This window comes from Ruditapes philippinarum, unplaced genomic scaffold, assembly GCF_026571515.1.
Source record: "Ruditapes philippinarum isolate M1 unplaced genomic scaffold, ASM2657151v2 ctg11155_1_1_1_1, whole genome shotgun sequence".
Classification (NCBI taxonomy): Eukaryota; Metazoa; Mollusca; class Bivalvia; order Venerida; family Veneridae; genus Ruditapes; species Ruditapes philippinarum.
The window spans coordinates 10,916-30,661 of NW_026861686.1; the positions used below are offsets into that span (position 1 = coordinate 10,916).

Below are 19,746 nucleotides of genomic sequence, written 5' to 3' on the forward strand. Positions count from 1 at the left end.
TAACCATTTGCGGTCATAGGTATATTTACAAATTTTTATAAAACATCTTCGTTGTTCACTGACCGCATCAAACCCCAGGGCGCTCAGTACTTTGATTACATACAGCGTATAGTATAACAAAAATATCAGACACCCGGTACGCACGTGAAAGCAGTTTAGAAATGTTAACGTGTGACAACATCAAAGATACTGATATCATTTGACGTCACATATGACTATATTAAATCACGTGACGTTTTATAACAGTTTATTTGCTTGTATTTTACCCGCATTTAATACGTAACAAAAGAAAGATACAGGCAGACGATAGTATTAACAGTGTGGTCAATTTTGGCGATATAAATACTTGTAAGTGACTTTATTTTATGCTTGGAGTTTGTTTTTTTTAGAAGCAATGAAAAATAATATTTTATTCTGAAACAATGTAATTTAATTGTGTTAAACGTTGTTACTATAAATTTAGATCTGATGACGGAAGCCTAACTGAATATACATGTATATATTTAAAAATTCTTATCAAAGTATGTGTTTAGTCGCCGTGGTTTACTTTTAAAAATTGCACTCATACGTTCGAACTCTACATACATGCTGTATGTTATTTATTATCTTTAATTTTTTTATCTTTGATTTGAAAATATTTTATTAAACATACATGTATTAGTGTAATATTTTTTTTTCTTTTGCTTTCAAAATTGGCTGAATTAGCTATATATTTCATAAGGAAATGTCATAATTTTTATTGACCAAGACAGAGTGGATTGTTTTTTTTTGTTGTTATTGTTGTTTGCCAGGTTTGATTTTCTGTTTTTTTAATCATACATGTTATTGTAACAAATTTTTCTTTCGCTGTCAAAATGAGTTGTATAAGCTATATATTTCATAAAAAAAACATCTGTAAATATGGCAACTGACCATTTTAGAGTTAGTTTTACATTTTCCGAGCATTTTAAGGGATTTAAAAAGTGGGAGGACTTCAGCAGATGTTAAGCAAATGATGACGCTTTTCTCGCGGTACAACTAGTGCTAAGCAACCATTCTGGGAACTAAGTTGTCAGGATGGGATATAATTGTCTAGCATGTTTCGTACATGTATGTACGTAGGTGCCTGTCCATTTGCCAAATTATTCCCCCTCTTTTCTTTTACTTTTTTATAGGACTTAAAAATAAATAAGATTAACAAGAGTATACTAGTTCTTATATGTTTTATATGTAAATGAACAAATTAAATGTGATAATAGTAACATATGTCTCTTAAAAATCTCAGTTGATTGGTCTTACATGTATTTTAAATGTATATGAATTTTATGTTCTGTATTTGTAAACGTGAGAAAGAGACTGAAATAAACGAATAATTAATTTTTTGAAGTGCCTTAAACACATATGTAAGCAGTTTGTAACCGACTCTGATGTGCACAGGAAGCCAACTTGCATAGAAATATAATTCTGATTGAAAAATTCCGCGTTATTTGGTTTTGTATTAAGGAAACCGAGTTCGTCATGCTTTTCATGTAACAGTGCGATGGCATTCGACAATTGTGTTTTGATAATGAATTTTCCGGGGCCTGATTTTAAATTTAGGTTTGTTTTCCATACTTCCACTGGGGTGAAATCTTTGTACCTAAAGACTTACAACGGAATACTTGTAATCCGGTACCTGGCAAATGCGGGCTTTTCCAAACTATTTTCCCGCTACAAAGAATTTTTTAGCGCTACAGCTTAGCTATGCTTTTATAGACTTACTGCGAAAAAAGTTGTTTTCCAGAATTCGACAAATGTGGGATTTTCCCAATCTATAGTTATTTTCCCGGCACAAAATTCTTTTTCATTTATAACTTCACGTTCTTCCGCTCATAATAAATTTGTCAACTTGTTGCGCTTTACTTCAGACTGTATAAAGTCTGTGCTGATATGGCGCTATGTCAATTGCGGTAACAACGCGCACATTAGCATTTTTTTCTGCAAATCACAAAGAGCGTAAACTTTTTTATTCTTCTCAACTTTTGTTTACGAAACCCATTGCAAACCTATTTTGTTAAAAATATATCATTGGATATGTTTTGATATCATCCTAAGACAGATCGTTCACAGTTCATGGCGCAAAAATGCAAAATCAAACTGCATTGTGTTACACGTATATTTGGTTACGTAATTCGACCAAAAGATATATCTTAAATTATTATAATGTTTGCTTGGTTGAAACACATTTTATTCAAAATAAAAACGAAAATAGATTGTGTTACACTTATAGTTGGTACGATTATGTAATTCGATCAAAAGATACTTTCAAAAGAAGAACTATTTTTCCTTGGTTTAAACATATCGTTTTCAAAGTATATGTATATTAATGTAAATACGTTATTTTTTGTAAATAGAATGATAAGGCAGAATTTCCATGTATCTTTTTTCGTCTGCGTTTCCCGTTGACGATTGAAATATGCGCATATTGCAATTGGAGACCCCGAACCGTGCACATGGTTTGAATCTGCGAGCAAACGATATGTCAGATAAAACCCTAACGACCCTAACCCAAACGTCATATAATTCGGCTTCTATCATGACTTTATTATAGAGAAAAATACCGTGTATCGAACAAAATACAATATATTGTTCAGCTTCCAAAACTTTACTTGAAGTTTATGTGGTACTTATTATATTACATGTAGTTGATAAGGCATTAAATACCTAAAATAGCCAACATGTAAAAGCACATGTGTGACATCGCTATACCTCACCAATAAATAAATCGAGCGTATTAATGGATAAAAAACTTTTTTAACATTGTTTTATACCATTTAAAGTATTTGGATAATAATTGTATAATAATATAGGAAACCATTCTGTATATTTAGTAAAAGCGACACGTGTCAACCTCGCGGACACTTTAGAAAATATAATATCTAAACTTCGGCTCTATTATCGTGATTCTTCTTGAATTGAATTAAGAAAACAAAATAAACTTACTTTTTGTATTTCTTAAGTAATCATTTATTTAAATAAAAAACACAAGATTTAATTCTAAACCGGTTGCGGCCTTTTAAATTTACCACTATATAGCTATGAACTAAATTCCGGTTATAAACGGTTAAAAATTATTGAATACCGAATATTGTGAAAAACAACGTTCCGGAAATGACCGATTTATTACGATTTTGAACGATGTTAGATTTTTTCTTTGGCCTGAAAGCATAACAGAAAGACTACCTTAAGTCTATTTTGTCCTATCACTTTATAAACCGAGTCGTAGTACAGGCGTTATGGAATTTCTTAGTCGTAACGCTTCCAATTTTACTGAAATTTTCACAAATGCATGGTTATAAACAGCCATTCGCCAAGGCAGCATTTTATTTGGCCCTTCTCAAAGTTTAACAAACAAAAAAAACATATAAAATTCTTCACTGTAATTTTCTTTTTGTGCCTGAAAGCTGATAATGAAGTATCCTGGTAGTTGGTTTGAATGAGACAATATTTTCAATGAACTAAATTCAGACGGGGGAGAATCACGCCGTTCGTTACCTAAGCAAACAAGATGGCGGATACAGCAGACAAGTAAGTTTTCCCTTTTTTCTCTGAAATTCGTGATGTTCTAGTGTAAAGGTACATACAATAACCTACTCTACAATTTTCCGGGCACACAGGATTTTCTTTCATAATGTTTTGTCCAATGCGCGTCACCAGATTCGAAGCGAGAGAATTTTCTACCGGTTTGATCGTGGTATCTATAATCCGCTGTTTCGTTTACATATATGTATATTAACTGAAACCACTGACTTTAAGAAGTTGTAATAATTTATTATGTCGCCATCTAAGCATCCATGCCCATTCTGGCTAGATTTACCGCTGTAAATATAAATATCGTGGCATTTACCAAAAATGATAACGTACGGCGCATTTTTCTGCTAAATGGATTTTCTGTAAATCAGTCTGTTTTGAAAATAAAAGATAGTTTTATCGATCAGGTCTTTTCCATGCATAAAGGTAGGCTGGCATTAAAAGTTTCAGACGGGTTTTCCGGCATGGATAAAAACATCGAAATCCAAATCCGATTTGAAATATTATATAGACATTTTTACAATACGATTTTCCATAGCAACGAATGTTGCATTTCGCGCATGCGCATTCTGCGTAGGGCAAAAAGCAATAACGATGTCTACAGTTTATCATACTTTAAGGCTTTAATAGATGCGATTTCATGTTATGTCACCCAAAAAATATTGATTTTGGCATGACTTAAGGCGGTAAGTACTGAAAACGTGAATTTATTTTTAACAGATTTACGAAAATGTGCGGGAGTAATAATTCAATGGTCAAAACGGGCACACACATGTCTTTGTTTAAGGTATCATTAGACGACTTTTTCATCAGTAATTTAAATTGAAACTGCAGGGTTTTAACATAAAATTTTATTACCCCTGTATTACATAATATTACACAATTTGTATTGTACACTTCCCTTGAATAACTGGATTGGTCAGGCGGCAAGTGTCAAACAGATTGGCACGCGAACGTTTGTTCATTCAACCGGGACGTTTAAATATCATGATATGGTTAATCAGTTACGCTAGGGGCCTCCGTTGCCGAGTGGTTAAGGTCGTTGACTTGAGATCACAGGTCCCTCACCGCTGTAGGTTCGATCCTCACTCGGGTCGAAATCTTTCATGTGAGGAAGCCATCCAGCTGGCTTACGGAAGGTCGGTGGTTCTACCCAGGTGCCCGCTCGTGCCTGAAATAATGCCCGGAGGGGCACCTGGGGTCTTCCTCCACCAATAAAGCTGGAAAAAATCGACGAAAAATCTCGGCGGGACGCTCTAGGATTGCCCAACTTGAGTGTACGGTCGCCCATATGGGCTTTCCGGCGGCGACCTTAAATAAACGCATTAAAAAAAATCAGTTACGCTTATTAAAATGGTTATTTATGTAACTTTTAAATATACCGATCAATGTTTATGGATTTTGAGAAGAGAAAAATTGCGTGACGTACATTATTAAAAATAATATGTATAACGAAGAAGCGGATAAAATGTGTGTTATATCTTTTCCAAACAACCCATTTTAACTTCTCAAGATTTTGAAAAAAAAAATAATTATTTAAAATCTATTTATGTCACTTAAATTTTTTCTGTTTGCATCACAGGCAAATCGGATAAAGGATATGATCAGGTATATTGAACACTAAAAATGCATTGTCACCTGTTCTGATATTTTTTTTCTGAATGATAATTAATCTCCATTTCATGTTATATAATTTCTTTTGTTTTTAAATGAACTATTTCAACAGCAAATAAGTTGACTTTTCATTTGCTAATAGATATATTTCCACATCTCAGTGTCAGTTCCGTGATCGTAAATTCTTAAACAAGTATCTTTTCCATGCCTTTTTATGGCATTCTTCGCCACAAAGCTATATATAAAGTCATCTTTTTTATATTTGTTGAAAGCTATTTTATATAATTTTCTACCGTTTACCTTGAACTAACTCGGAATTGTCTATGAACTTCTACTATATTTCTATGTAGGGCGAAGTATTTCTTGCCATACGCAGATTGCGCATGCGCGAGAAAATTCTAATTCCGGTCGATTTTTCATAGCAACGGACCGCGTCGTAAAAAGGTCTTTTTCATAGTACTTAAATGTTTACCACTAGAAATTAATAAGCACATTTCAATGTCACTCTTTTATTGCTGATACCTACAATACATATTTTAAAGAAATTGATTGTTTTCATTGGGGCGTTTGTGGAAAAAATGCCAGAATATTATAGACAAATTCATGAACTGCATGTAATTGTTTTAATTATGACGTTACTTTCATTTATAATAAGTAAGTGTATGGCTAGGTCGTGCAAATATCTGACGTTTTCAGATAAGAAGCCGTACGTTACAACGATCAAACCGGTGGAAAATTCTCTCGCTTCGATTCTGGTGACGATGAAGTACGGGACAAAACATCATGAAATAAGATCCTGTGTGACGGCGTGATTCTCCCCCTTGATTCATTAGCCACCATGACAAATTTCTAATTTCTTTTTCCGAAATGTTAATGTGTATCTTTATTTGCTATGACTATGCACATACATAATTTGAATGGATTTTTTCGTAAACAAGCACGGTATAAAGATAAATCGGATGACTGCGTTTTTTTTTTGTTTTTTTTTTTTTTGGTTTTTTGTTTTTTTTTAACTTAACGATCGGCAAAAAAATGTTAGTTATGAGTATAAAATTGTGTCTTCTTTCAAGAGTTTGTGTGATGGTTGCTTTTGGTCAGCACTGATCGCATGGCTAAATTCTGCCCTAACCAGCAGGGTTGGTAAAACCATTTTCTTGGCAAACAAGTTTTAAAAATAACTTAAATATATTTTTCTTATTGCGCTTTCTACAGAAAAAGGAAGAAAAGATGAAAGCTTTTATAGTCTGTGTCATCCTTTTGATGCTACAAACGGCTTATATAACAGCATTTGCTACATACCGACCAAGTTCCTGCTGTACCTACAAACAATGTGAGCATAATTTTGCTTGCATAGATCGCCCAGATCAACAAGACGGATGCGGGTAATGTCTTGATTTAACATTAGAAAAATATATTAAAGGGACTCCACTGAGGTTTTTAGAAATGATGGAACTGAAATTATTTTTTCCAGATAGATGTACCATTTGATGTAGGTTTAGACCAGTAATCTTTGTACAAAATTTCAGATCATTTGCGCACTTCGTTTTTCCAGAATAATTATTCAAATTGTAAAAATATGACTAAAATGAAAAGCGTTTAAACGCTTTTCACACAAATCGAGCTATGAACAGCATAAAAATACGATTTTCAATTGGTTTCGAAGTATATTTCTTGACTATCTTTGCATATATTTCAGTTAAAAGTGACCTAGCTCATTTATGAACGAAAATTCAAATTTTATGTTCTTAGGCTTTTAAACCTCAGTTGAGTCGCTTTAAGCTAGATAATCAGAAAATGTGTAAATTAAAGAGGTTGCTGATTGGACATACGGATAAACGGAGGGTATAGATGGAATGCAATATGGTTTTATTCGAATGGGTGTGCTTAACCTTGCAGCAGGTCATTCTTTTGTGTGGTGACCGTAGATATGGTCGCCCATCACATCACATGTAAAAAAGGAGAAAAAGAAAACAAATGAACAAGAACAATCAAATGTCATTTCACCTTTTGAAACCATAGCCAAGCTGTATATCTTAGATGAAATTGTTATTCTTTCTAAAGGGGAGGTTTCAGAATTTGCCTAAATAGCGACCAGGGCAGACCATGATCAGCTTTCACGGATGTGCTGACTAATCCTGGCCTAAGCTGGTCACATGGGCAAATCTGTATCCATCTCCATCTCGCCCGTTTTAATTTTCTAACTTCAATCACCATCAAATCCATATTGTTCTATGTCGATCCTCGTTTTCAGTTTCCTTTTTCATCTTTAAAAGTTCTTACCACGCTAAAAGTCGAACACAAAGTCACGATAGATCTACATTTTAGGCTAAAAATCGGATACGAAGGCACGATACACTTTAGGCGAAATATATTATATTTTGACAGGCAAAGACACGAGGTCTACTACTGTAAAAGTATCGTGTCTTCGCTTTTAACGCTGAACATCTGCACGTGCACAAACTGAAACAATGACGTCATATTTTACGTCGCCTTCAGGGCCATTATTCATTTTGCGGGCCGATCATCACCTTCCGGCACTACTCTGTCGTGTATTAATGTCTTATTCGTGTCGGTGGCCTAAAAAGTCAAAGGCCAGGACACGATTAATGAGCATATTATCAGAACAGAACAGAACATATCGTTTATTATCGTTTATAATCCGCATTCGACTTTTGAAAGACGAAGACACGAAATGGCAAAAATCAGCCACCATAGTTTTAAGTTAACACTGTATAACATGTTGATTTTGTTGGTTTTCTATTGATACTTTTATACAAATAATAGCATCTCAACAAGAAACGGGGGAAAACGCAAATGACACAATCAATATACTCTACTTTTGCACATGCCTTCAAAAAACCATATTATATCATTTTCTACTTTATTGTTCTCAAAAATTATAATATTTTATATTAATTTGTTTGTTTTTTATTAATTCACAGATGTGTATTTGCTGGAAGTATCGGCATCTTTCACAGAATGTTTCGAGAGGTTAACACCCGCAGAATAGAAAGTCAGCCTTTAACCGGCAATGAATAATCACAGATGGTGAATAAAACAGAAGCGACCACAAGCTAAAATAATTTGAAATAAATAAGAAGAACAGAACAGAACATACTTTTATTTTGGATTTGTGCATAGTATATCATCACTGCGATATAAATACACAAAAAAGATGTAAAGATGTCACGTTTCTACCTAATAAATAATATAGGATTACATATATAGTATTAAATTTCATGTAAAGCTGAAGAATGAACAATTATTGATTACAGATGAAAATATAGCTATCACTTATAAAACAATTTGCTTAGCAGAGTATAAACATATCTGATTCAAAAAAATCAATTGAAGTTTGAGTAAAAATGTGTAACAAAAAAAGTATTCGGATAAACCATATATATATATATATATATATAGTAATATTGCTTGTAAATTGCTCTAACATTTAAAATTCTTTTACAAAATTTCAATATCTTTTTTTTTTAACCCCATTTTTCTGATGCATATGATATGATTGAGCCTACAAAAGAGTAAAATAATTAACATAATAAATAAGGTTTTAAATCCATGTCTTTACAACTTATCAATAATGTTTTCATTGCTTTTAAAGCCTTACCATAAATGTTCATTATTAAGAGAAAAATTGCTTGTATCCGAGGTAATTAAAGTGGTCTAATACTTCTGTTGTCTGACCGTTATAAGTCCATGTTTTTCGTTGATAGAAATATGCCCTCTTTTTTTAAGACTACAATTTTAGTTTTTTTATGGTGTTAACCTCTAATCCCTATTTATAGCAATATGTGTACAAAATTAAAGATTTAAACTTTTTGTAAATCTTCAGTTTCACCTACAATGGCCATATTGTCAGCAAAAAGGCAATAAAATCACAACGATATCATCAATCAATAATTCTAAGAGTTTTAGTTATCTTATAAATATAATTATTTAATGATTCGTAATATTTTTCCTTGTATACATGTACCACATTTCTACAGGTTCATCCATAATGAATTTCTATAAATACTATCAAAACAAGATTTCAAATCAATAAACCCTACATAAGAACGTTTATTATCGTTTAAATAATGTTGTTTTACAGAATGTAGAATAAAAAATGCATCAACAGTTGATCACCACTTTCTTAATCAAAAATATGATCGTACATATATATTCTTTGAGTTTCTGCATTCGGCGTCAAACCAATCATTATTTATGACTGACTATCTGAAAATTAATCATATGTTTTATTTGTGTTTGTTCTTGAATAAAGAGGGTCTGCAACTTCCCTTATTAATCAAGTATAGTTTTATACGGCCTGTAGATGACTAGTAATTATTTCTGCAGTCAGTTGATTAAGATCAGGTAATATGCCAATCAAACCTGCCTAAAAGGTCTCCCTTAGGTTCGAATCACATTTATAATTCATGTCAACTTTCTCCTGTTGTACGGTAATTAGTTATTGAATTAGAATGATAAGTGTTATATATCATTGGAAAGATAATTCCAAAACAAATTCAAAGACATGGTCTGTTTTTTAAATTTGACCTAAAATTACAAAAGTTATGTCCCCTTTGAATTTTCTGATTTTCATATTTTTCTGCAATTTTTGTCTAAGTTTCACATTTTATAATTTAAATGAAATTTAAACTTTTTACACTCTTTTCAACAACAGCTATACTTACAGAGTGTAAAATATTCACATTTTTTGGTTGTCCGGATTTTTCGTGTTATGGCCACTAAGCAGTGAATATAAACACTAGATGATTTTATGATTTTTGTAAACGTAAACTTTTTTCTTTTACATGCTCTTGTTAAAAGATTACCTGGATAAATATCAAAGTACATTGTACGATTATTATGGTATCTTACAAAAAAGTGAAGGCTGAATGACAATAAAACTGTCGTTAATGAAAGTTAAAGGCCAAAGGTCAAAAGTCATGGTATATGAATATTTTTCATGAATCATGTAATAGAAAGAGCACCGAAACACGAGGCTATCTGATTTGTACGAGGGGGCGTAGCCCCCGAGTATAAATCAGATTGCCGAGTGTTTTGGTGTTCTTTCTCTTTTGTATCATAGTCAAACATAAAAGCACGTTCCCTGTATCACAATATGAAACCCCGGCAAAAATGAACCAATGAACGAACATCTGGATATGACATTTCTGTCGCTTTCCCTTTCTCTGCCGTCACAATACGTAAACCCCAGCAAAATGAGCCAATCAATGGACATGCTCTGGAGTGCGGGTAACTAATACCCGCACTCCAGTTAACGCACTGTGCATGTATATGTATACGATTTAACCCTGACACATTTTCAACAGAAAGGTCTCCAAACTATGATACAATTTACAGTTACATTACTTACTTAGTGAAGTGGTTTGCAAACAAAGCTTACATTACAGGGAAAAGAAGTGCGTTAAATCACAAGCACATATTACAAAAATAGGATATTTGATAAGGTCAAACATGTTGAAATTTTTTTTTTATATAAACAGACGATGAATATATCTTTAAATTGTTTAGAGACACACAGTGATAGAGTAAACTATAGCTAAACAAAAACAAACGATCAAAATGTTTCTGTTATCATAATTTTAGAGCTAGCAAAATTGAAATAAAAATGTATTAACCAGTTTTCGGTCTGTCTGAATTTATCTGTAGTATACAACAAAAGCACTGTGTCTTGATATTGACTCTATAAAGTAAATAAAACTGTCCGTAAAAGCACAACGCGATTATGCAAAGATAAATTTGAGACACGCCAAGTTGATAAGCTGGTGCATGGTCTCACAGACTGTCAAGCAGATTATAAGTACTAGATGCATCCACTTTCATACCGAGCGGCGGCCTTGATCGAGTGAATAAAGTCGTTGACTTCGAACCACTAGCCACCACCGCTATTTGGTTTGCATCCCGACAGGGACTTTGTATTATTTTAAGTTAGGAAGCTATTCAGCTAGCTTAATGAACGTCGGTGGTTCTACTCAGTGCCCGTTCGTGCCTGAAATTATGACCTATACTGTGTCGGTGTGCAAACAAACAAACTTTCACACCGAACTGCTATTTCTTCTGTACACATTTTCGAATGACCTTATATCAACCATTGAAAGTGGCTTGCACCTTTTGGGAATCGAACATTGATCACCCGATTCACAGTCCAACGCTCTACAAAATGAGCTTACCAAATGGTCTTTATTATTATCTATTAATTAAGGTGACTCATACAGTGTATGGCTTTAAAGTCGCCTGTCTCGTTTGATGATTTTTTTTGGAAGGGCAAGGTCCACGATTTTGCACATTTTTCTGAAACGCAAAAAGTCATTTTTATGTCGAACTAGTAATTTACGGTCTTGATGACCGAGTGGGTTCAAACCCTGTTAGAGGCAAGCCGTTGTTTCCTTGAGCAAGAAACTTTACATTCATGGCTTAGTACTGGTTGGTTCCAGGAACGGTTTCGAGAGTGTTTCAATAAGCTTACAGCTTCCAACACAATCGAGCTAAATAAATTTGTATAAACTACAACAAGAAATATTTTAAAAGAACAGAAAGACAATCGGCGTTAATTCAGCACGATTTGAAATATCGCAAAACCCATTAATGAAATAAATAATTCAATAAAGGAAGTGATTAACGATGTAAAATATATACTTACTTAAAGTTTTATATAGGTAAACGACAAATTTTGATTTATCCGAAAGACGAAGACACATCAATTGAACAATTTATCGGCCCGAAAGTCGAATACACATCGATTGGCCAATTATCGTGTCCTCGACTTCCGAGGCGACATGACAAAATGTCGCCTCGGAAGTCGAGGACACGATAATTGGCCAATTTATCGAGTCTTCGTGTCGATGTGTATTCGACTTTACAGGGTGCCGATACGAAGATGTCTACCCGCCGACACGATAATTTTACAGAAAAAATCTCATATCTTCGCGTATTAAAATATCGTTATTTCACCTAAAATATATTTTCTTGCGTCGGTGCCCTCAGAAGCCGAAGGCGAATATACGATAAATGAGCATATTGTCGTGTTTTCGTGTCTTTGAGGGGCAAAGACACGAAGACACGAAATGGCAGAAATCAGCCACCATAAAAATGGATATTAGATAAAACCAGGCCCATTTCCTAAACTTACAATAATGAATTTTTACTTATTCAGATTTAAATTATTATCTTTTACAAAATATTGGAAATACATAAGAAATTGAATATATAATTACATTTTTCTTGTTTAGGTAAAAATGTTGGAATTGTCATTTACAGTCGCATCATTAGAGACAAGAAATTACAAACCTGTTTCTGTGAAAGCTAGATACGTTTTTATCGTGAAAAATGTCAGACGTGAGAAACGTAAGACTATTTTAGTGGAGAACATTGCCTGTTGCAATTAAATTAAATACTGTCAATATTTCATTGCATCAATAAAGTAATGGTCAAAGCGAAGGAGTTTGACTGTTTTTACGAGTAAATAATAACAATTTTAATCAATGTTTCGGCTTTAAAATAGCCGCTCGGATGTTCATGATTTTCTACAAATTAATTTGGATTTTTATATTTTGCATAGATCTACTATGAAGTAAATATGAAGTAACTAATGGACCACTCCTTATGTTTTTAAAATAAAAACATACAGTAGTGAATGTTGCTGTCCATCTATGAGTGAATTACACAAATGCCGAGTAGTAAATTGAAATCATCTTGTTCGGCCCTAAATGAACTCGACCGAGTCGATCATCTCGGCCACGATCTGCATCCGTTCAAATAATCCTTATGATCTGTTAAGAAATTATCAACAGACGTTTTGTGATAATAATAACACCAGCGGGTATTAATTAATTTTACATAGGGTAATACTTGAACAGGCTGGTGCTTTAAACCTATAGATACCACACTGACAGACCCAGCACAGTGTTGGGATAGTGTAAAAAGGTAATTCTAAAAAAAAATATACTGTATATATAATATATAGACTTAATTATATATACAGTATATATATATATTTTTAGAATTACTCGTTTACACTATCCCAACACTGGGCTGTGTCCCTGTGATATATACCTTTTATCACAGACACTTGGGGTGCCTTTAAAATCCAAATAAGATATATCTTTGTCAATCCCAGCACATGTACTGATCATATAATATGTAAAAAAATTAATATAAGCTGTTTTGAAAAAAAAAATCATATTTCAAGGTCTAAAATAATACACACACACGAGCTCCACATCCCAAGTGTCTGTGCCTTTTAACTGCACTGTGCTGTCCTATAAACTTACATGCTAGAAGATCTTTCGTTTTAGCAGAGGAGATCTACACATTCTTTCAAGCATCACTGGTTGCAGAATACACTATTGCAGGAATGATTGGGTACCAAAATTTATTTTAAGCACAAAACTATAATCTTACAGCAATGCTACACCAATAAATCAAAGTTCCTGGCAAGTTCAAACACAACCATAGTTAGGTGCTCAACATTTTATGTTTCCAAATAATGTATAACCCCAAAAAAACATGTTTCAATCATAAACATGATCTTTAGACTTGTAATCAAGTTTTCACTTTTCAAGTCATTACAGTCAGGTAATAAACATAAATTATAACTGAAGAAATAGAGGATAGCCAAGTTTTTTCTATAAATACAAAATTTATTTTCATTGCGTGGTATAAACATAAATATTTCATGAGTGGTGGTTGCCACAAGTGAAACATGATAATTTTCATACTACAAACTATTTATAGAAAATACATAAATTTACTTGTTTATTATATGCATTTCTCTTTTTTGACATCACAATATGAAAGACTAACTCGGCTGAATATAGCAGAAATTAGTCTGGCAAGACACCGGCGAAAATATGTTTCACTGCAGTGAAAAATATTTTTTTTACAGTGAAAATAAGGAAAGTGAAAATAAGCATTTAATTTCATCAATATTTCTCATCATTTTATTTATAAGTATGTAATAAAGTAACATAACCTGGTAATACCATATTTCCAGCTTGGAAAGAGGTGCACATCTTCTCTTCGAAATGTTCTTTTACACTCCTTTCTGCCGGGTACTTACATACCAGTCGAATACCAAATATTAAATAAATACCCAGATTCTTTCATATATATCAAAACACAAATCAGCAAAACAGTTGTACAAAAATTAATTTTATCAATAATTAATATATTAATTTTAAGTAAGTTATTTTACTGTTTACTATCTTTAGGGGGGCGGGATATAGTGGGTTTATAATAAAACTGACACTGGAGAAGTCATATGGCAAGTTTCAACCATACCTGGAGTGAAGAAGGAAGATACACTTAGATATCATTTCTGGCTTGCATCAGAATAAAACTTATAATATAAGTATACTTAGACATTTTATATACTTTATATTTATCAGTATTTGTCCTAGATGCTAACTGCTTGCTAGATAGTCTCAAATTAAGAGTATTTTTTTCCTTATCAGATCTGAATTATCCATGCTAGAGGTATTGGTAAACATGTCACAACAACAATTTCTTGCATATCAGACAGGTATATAACGTCTTTCTTTAGATATTTAATCAATGCAAGTATAATGATAATATTCAATCAGGCAGCAAACCTTGGTAAAATTTTCTGTATAAAAAAAACTTGCATTCAAATGAAATACGAAACATCTGGACAAAAAGCTTTCGGATAGCTATGTGCTCCGAGATAAATGTGCTCCTACATAGCTATCAAGCAATTCATGTTAAAATTGAAGGAAAGAATATAGGGAACGCCATCTCGGCAGGAAAATAAAACGAAATACGAGAATCAAAGTATATAATTAAATAAAAAAAAAATACATTTTCATTCCAAATTTACAAATCTTCGGCCGTTTCCGTCACATTCCGTTAAAATATATTAAATACGATACATATAATAGATGTACCTATACAATGCATTACTTATTATACAACTTTACTACATATTTATTACAAAATATTTTCTATAAATTCATAAACGGTAAATTATGTTGTACATCTATCTACAATATTTTGGAAAATTGTCAAACAAGTTATTTAAAAATGTCTTTTTATTTTTTATTTATTTAAAATATATGAATAAATAAAATTTATTGAACAAAATATCATGCTGATATTTTAAGTAGGGTTTTAACTATTTAGTAATGATTTTCTGTATGTAACATTCACTCATAGGGAAACATATAAACATATTCCTTTTATACAGCTTTTTTGAAATAATTCTTTTTTTAAAATTCATTTAGATAATTTCATAGCTTGCTAGCATCAAAAATGCAGCTTATTGTTTTTTCTTTTTATCATAGTCACATGAAAGATTAATTTTGTATTCTTGATTATGGATGTACGGCAAGAAGATCCGAAAATATATAAGTCATCTTTTAGCAGAATAATAGTTTGATAAAGCAGAAAAAAACGTTTTTCTCCTGCAATTAACAGGTACACATGTTTTCAAAAATATATCCAATAATGGTTATTAGAAGGAAATTCACATCTTTGATGTCAAATGTCTGAAATAAGAAAAAGAAAAGATTATATAATTTTTTTAAATCATAAGATCTTTTACGAGAAAGTAATTGTAGCTTAAAGATGGTCGGTTTATTTCGTAAGATTGGCTTCTCCCCAAGAATAACTTTTAAATGCCATTGGCATTTGGTGTTGCTAAAAAACAATCAATTATTTAAAATCTGAAGGATGTTTCGAGAAATCCATTTCAAAAGCTTGACAGAATTAAGGAGAATTTAGTTTTTTTTTTTTTTTTTTTTTTTGAGGAATGCAAAACAAATTATAATATTAACAGGTCAACAGATTTTAAAATTGTATTTACCTTGTACTTTGGCTTTGTTACTGCAAAATTTGCACTTGATCTTATTGTAACTATAACACAGAAAATAAAGTTAAAAACATCATTATATTATATGATATTACTCATTCCTTAAAGGAGCCGCAATTAACTTTGAAAAAAGTACTAATGGTTATGTACAAAAGAAATGCAATTTTGTTTTCAAATGGTACTAAACCTGAAACATGATTATGAAAGTGAGCAGGAGGGTTTTTCCATTATGCGGTTAAATGCTTCAGATTTTTTTTAGAACTATTTGTTGGTCTGTGTCAGTTGTTGGTTGAATACAAAAATAATTTAAAGATACATCTAAATTAAACACTTCTTGCTATAATTGATATCAGAGTAAACCACATCTTGTAAAAGGTCTAAATATACATCATATTAACATCTTCTAGTTACAAAGTTGATATTTAAGAACTACTACTTGCATCTGTCAAAAGATAACATGGCACTACTTGCAAAATATGCCAGACGTTCATATTCAACCTTTCTTGCATAAGTTACATATCTGAAGCGGCTTTCAGCTATTTAAATGATATACCTGATTTTTTAGATCAATTGTTTCACATAATTGTCAAATCCAAAGAAGTAAAGTGGAAAATGAAATTTTCCGCCGATAAAAAATAAACAGAAGGATACCCCCTACCGTCCTCTTTCGTAAAGCGGTTAATCGTTTCCCATCTTCTATTTTTAGAAGCAAACATCACTTACGCACTATTAATAGCTGTCGTGACGCTGTTTTGGAGAAGGCTTAACAGCGATTCACTTTTCCAAGATAAAACTACTGAAATACTTAGTTTGAAACTAACAAAGATTGTTTTTCAAAAAAAAAGCCAAAGGCCGCTTTAAAAATAATTTTATACTTCAAATAATTTGCCACATCTTGCAACAGTTAGCATCATTGATAATTATTTTACATCTTAATGCAGTCGTTACAAATTGAATATATTATTGGATATTATCTACCAACTTATTGCATTTACTACAAAATTATTCTTGCAATAGAAATTAAATTATAGACAAACAACGTACCACTTCTTATAGCAGTTGATGATCCCCTTCTGACAACAACACCAACATAGAACAACAGCTGGTATACTAAAACTTAACAACACGACGATGATTGTTGACAACTTAGGCAACCTCTCTCGAATCTTCGTACACACCTCTATCGTATCTGTTCGTGGTCGTTGTCGTTACAGCTACATAAAAATGAACAAAAATATAATAGAAGTAATAGATTAATAAGAAAAAATAGAACATAACAGAATATGATGTAAACAAAATCTAGAACATATTCTTTAGAAAAAATAACAAAATAAAAAGTGTAGAACAGAATAGAATATGATCTTTACAATAAACTTAAACTTACTCTATGAAAAAACAACTGGAAAATAATCTTGGGACAAACAGAATAATACAAATTGTATAAGAATAGAATCAGACCATTTTCTACAAAAAAAATTAACAGGCGCGTACATTAGATTAATTTATAAATAGATCTGAACTTAAAAAGAACAAAACGAAAAAATAATTATTTATGAGAAAAAGTCATTGCAGTGTTTCAGGGGTTGAATGATCACGTGAATTTTGTTTTACGCGTAAAAATTGATTTCCCGCTTATTAGGTCGGCATCAATGACTGAAAGGGTAATTGCTTTAATTTTTCACAAAAAACTTTCAATATTTGAATAAAGTTCATATACCATTTTTATGATACATGCCAATTTCAATTTGGGATTTTTGGCCAAAAAAAGCTTTTGTACTTTAACAGATGTTAACTGGCTGGCAAAAATTGTTAACTTTTAAAGCCAAAAAATTACGAATTATGAAAATATGATATTTGGTTATATAGACTTTGTTTTAGTTCGATTGTGTAGGAAACAATCCAGTACTGCGCAAAGACTTGTAAAGGTTCTTGCTAAATTAACAATGACGGGGTTTGAACTCATGACGCTGCGGTCATTAGATTAAGTCCAACGCGTTGACCACTCGGTCATACCACCATTTATATATGATACTTATAAATATTACCTGTGATAGTTTATTGTTAAGTTTTTCGATTTCAGCCATAGCTGATCCATCAGTTACATTTATTACCAAGTTATAGACAGTAGGAGCATGAACTGACAAGTCCTCCGAAATATGTATTACTCCGGCTGAAAACAAACGAGGCAAGGCAAAAAGTTAAATTCAACAGAGTGTTAATATAATCATTATAACCACATATAGCGTTATGTTTCAATGAAACAAAATTACATTAATGAGTGTTTTTTTTCCACCAGCAGAGGTTTTTATTTTTCTGTACTATGATTACCAGCTAAGACTGTAAACTGTTTTATACAGTACGTTCAAAAAGGATCAAATATAAAACAAAGGTGCTGTTAAATACTGCCATTATAGGAAAAAGGGAAATTCCTTGGCAGGAGTGAACTCTGAACAATGTGAGATTCCCTCAGAAGAAATGCATGAAAAAACAACAAAATTACATGAAATTGCAGACTTTGTCAATGAAGAAAGATAATAAAAAAGTGCAACATCCCTCACAGCCCCCTTACAAACAAACACAAAAACCAAGTACACTGTATATGAAAATTTGATTTGACCGAGTCCGCTCATAAGAGAAAATTGAAGAATGAATAAAAATAATTTGACAAAGTAAATGTTTGTAAATGATTGGTTTAACGACTGTTTTCCTTTGATAAATAAAGAATATAGAATTTAATATAGAATGATAATAAACACCTTTACTTACTGCTTACTGAAATTGCAAAATAGACAAGGATCTGTATCGCATGTCATTGAATAAGATAATGTGTCAGCGACATCAGTATCATTGGCCAGCACTGTGAAGATTATTGTTCCTATTTCTGAAGTCGATGATACAGTTGCGGTATCTAATGGATAAAAGATTATTAAACAAATTTTATATGGAATGCAAATGTTTAAAGAAACAAAAATTCCCCCGAATTTAAACATAGTAAAACTGTAAGCAATATTTTTCACATCAAAATTATCCCCTTTTTATATTTTCATAAAAAGCAAAGTGATTTCGTTTTTCTGCCCTGAAAAACTTTCAAAATATGTTTTTGTTTTCCCCTTTGGCTGTTATCAAAAACGCAAACATCTGCATATGGGAATATAAACCGCGCAAAAGGGTTTAGGCGGGGAAAAGGGGGAAAATACCCTAATTTCAAATTAACTAAAATTTTTGGAAACCATTTTCAAAATATGATTTCCGAAACAGTCTTTATGCCATAAGTTTTCGACAGAAAAATTAAACTGGAATGACAAATTTTGTGGGAAAAAAAATTCACTTCAGGGTACCTAAAAAAATTAATTTTATTATAGGTGATTAACAAAATGGGTGGATAAAAAGAGTTCAAACGCACAACATTAATATACCGAAAAGAATTTGACACATATCGTTTTTTTGTAATAAATAATATAAATATAATACACACTCGCCTTTTCTTGTCCGTTGCGCATTCAGTGCTTTCGGCATTTTGACTGTTATATCCCTGTTTTCTTCCAAAATGACTCCAGGAAATTTTTTATCACAGGTTATAAATGGAATTTTTTAAGCTCAAAAACTCAGTGGGCACAAAGGTATTTGATTGGTCAAAATCTGTCACAAAATGTTCAATGACCAATGGAAATCCTGAGATTTGAGACAGAGGCTTCAGAAAAACTGTTTTTTTATAACCTCGGAGGTCTTGCATAAAAAAT

At 32.1% G+C, this 19,746-nt stretch overlaps 1 long non-coding RNA gene across 1 annotated transcript; it reads left to right on the plus strand.

Moving 5' to 3' along the window:
- Positions 1-249: 249 nt before the first annotated feature.
- LOC132716518 (uncharacterized) lies at positions 250-8,550 on the plus strand. Its single transcript, XR_009623814.1, has 3 exons — positions 250-348; positions 6,376-6,545; positions 8,106-8,550. It is a non-coding gene; the product is annotated as an uncharacterized LOC132716518 (long non-coding RNA).
- The last annotated feature ends 11,196 nt before the right edge of the window (positions 8,551-19,746 follow it).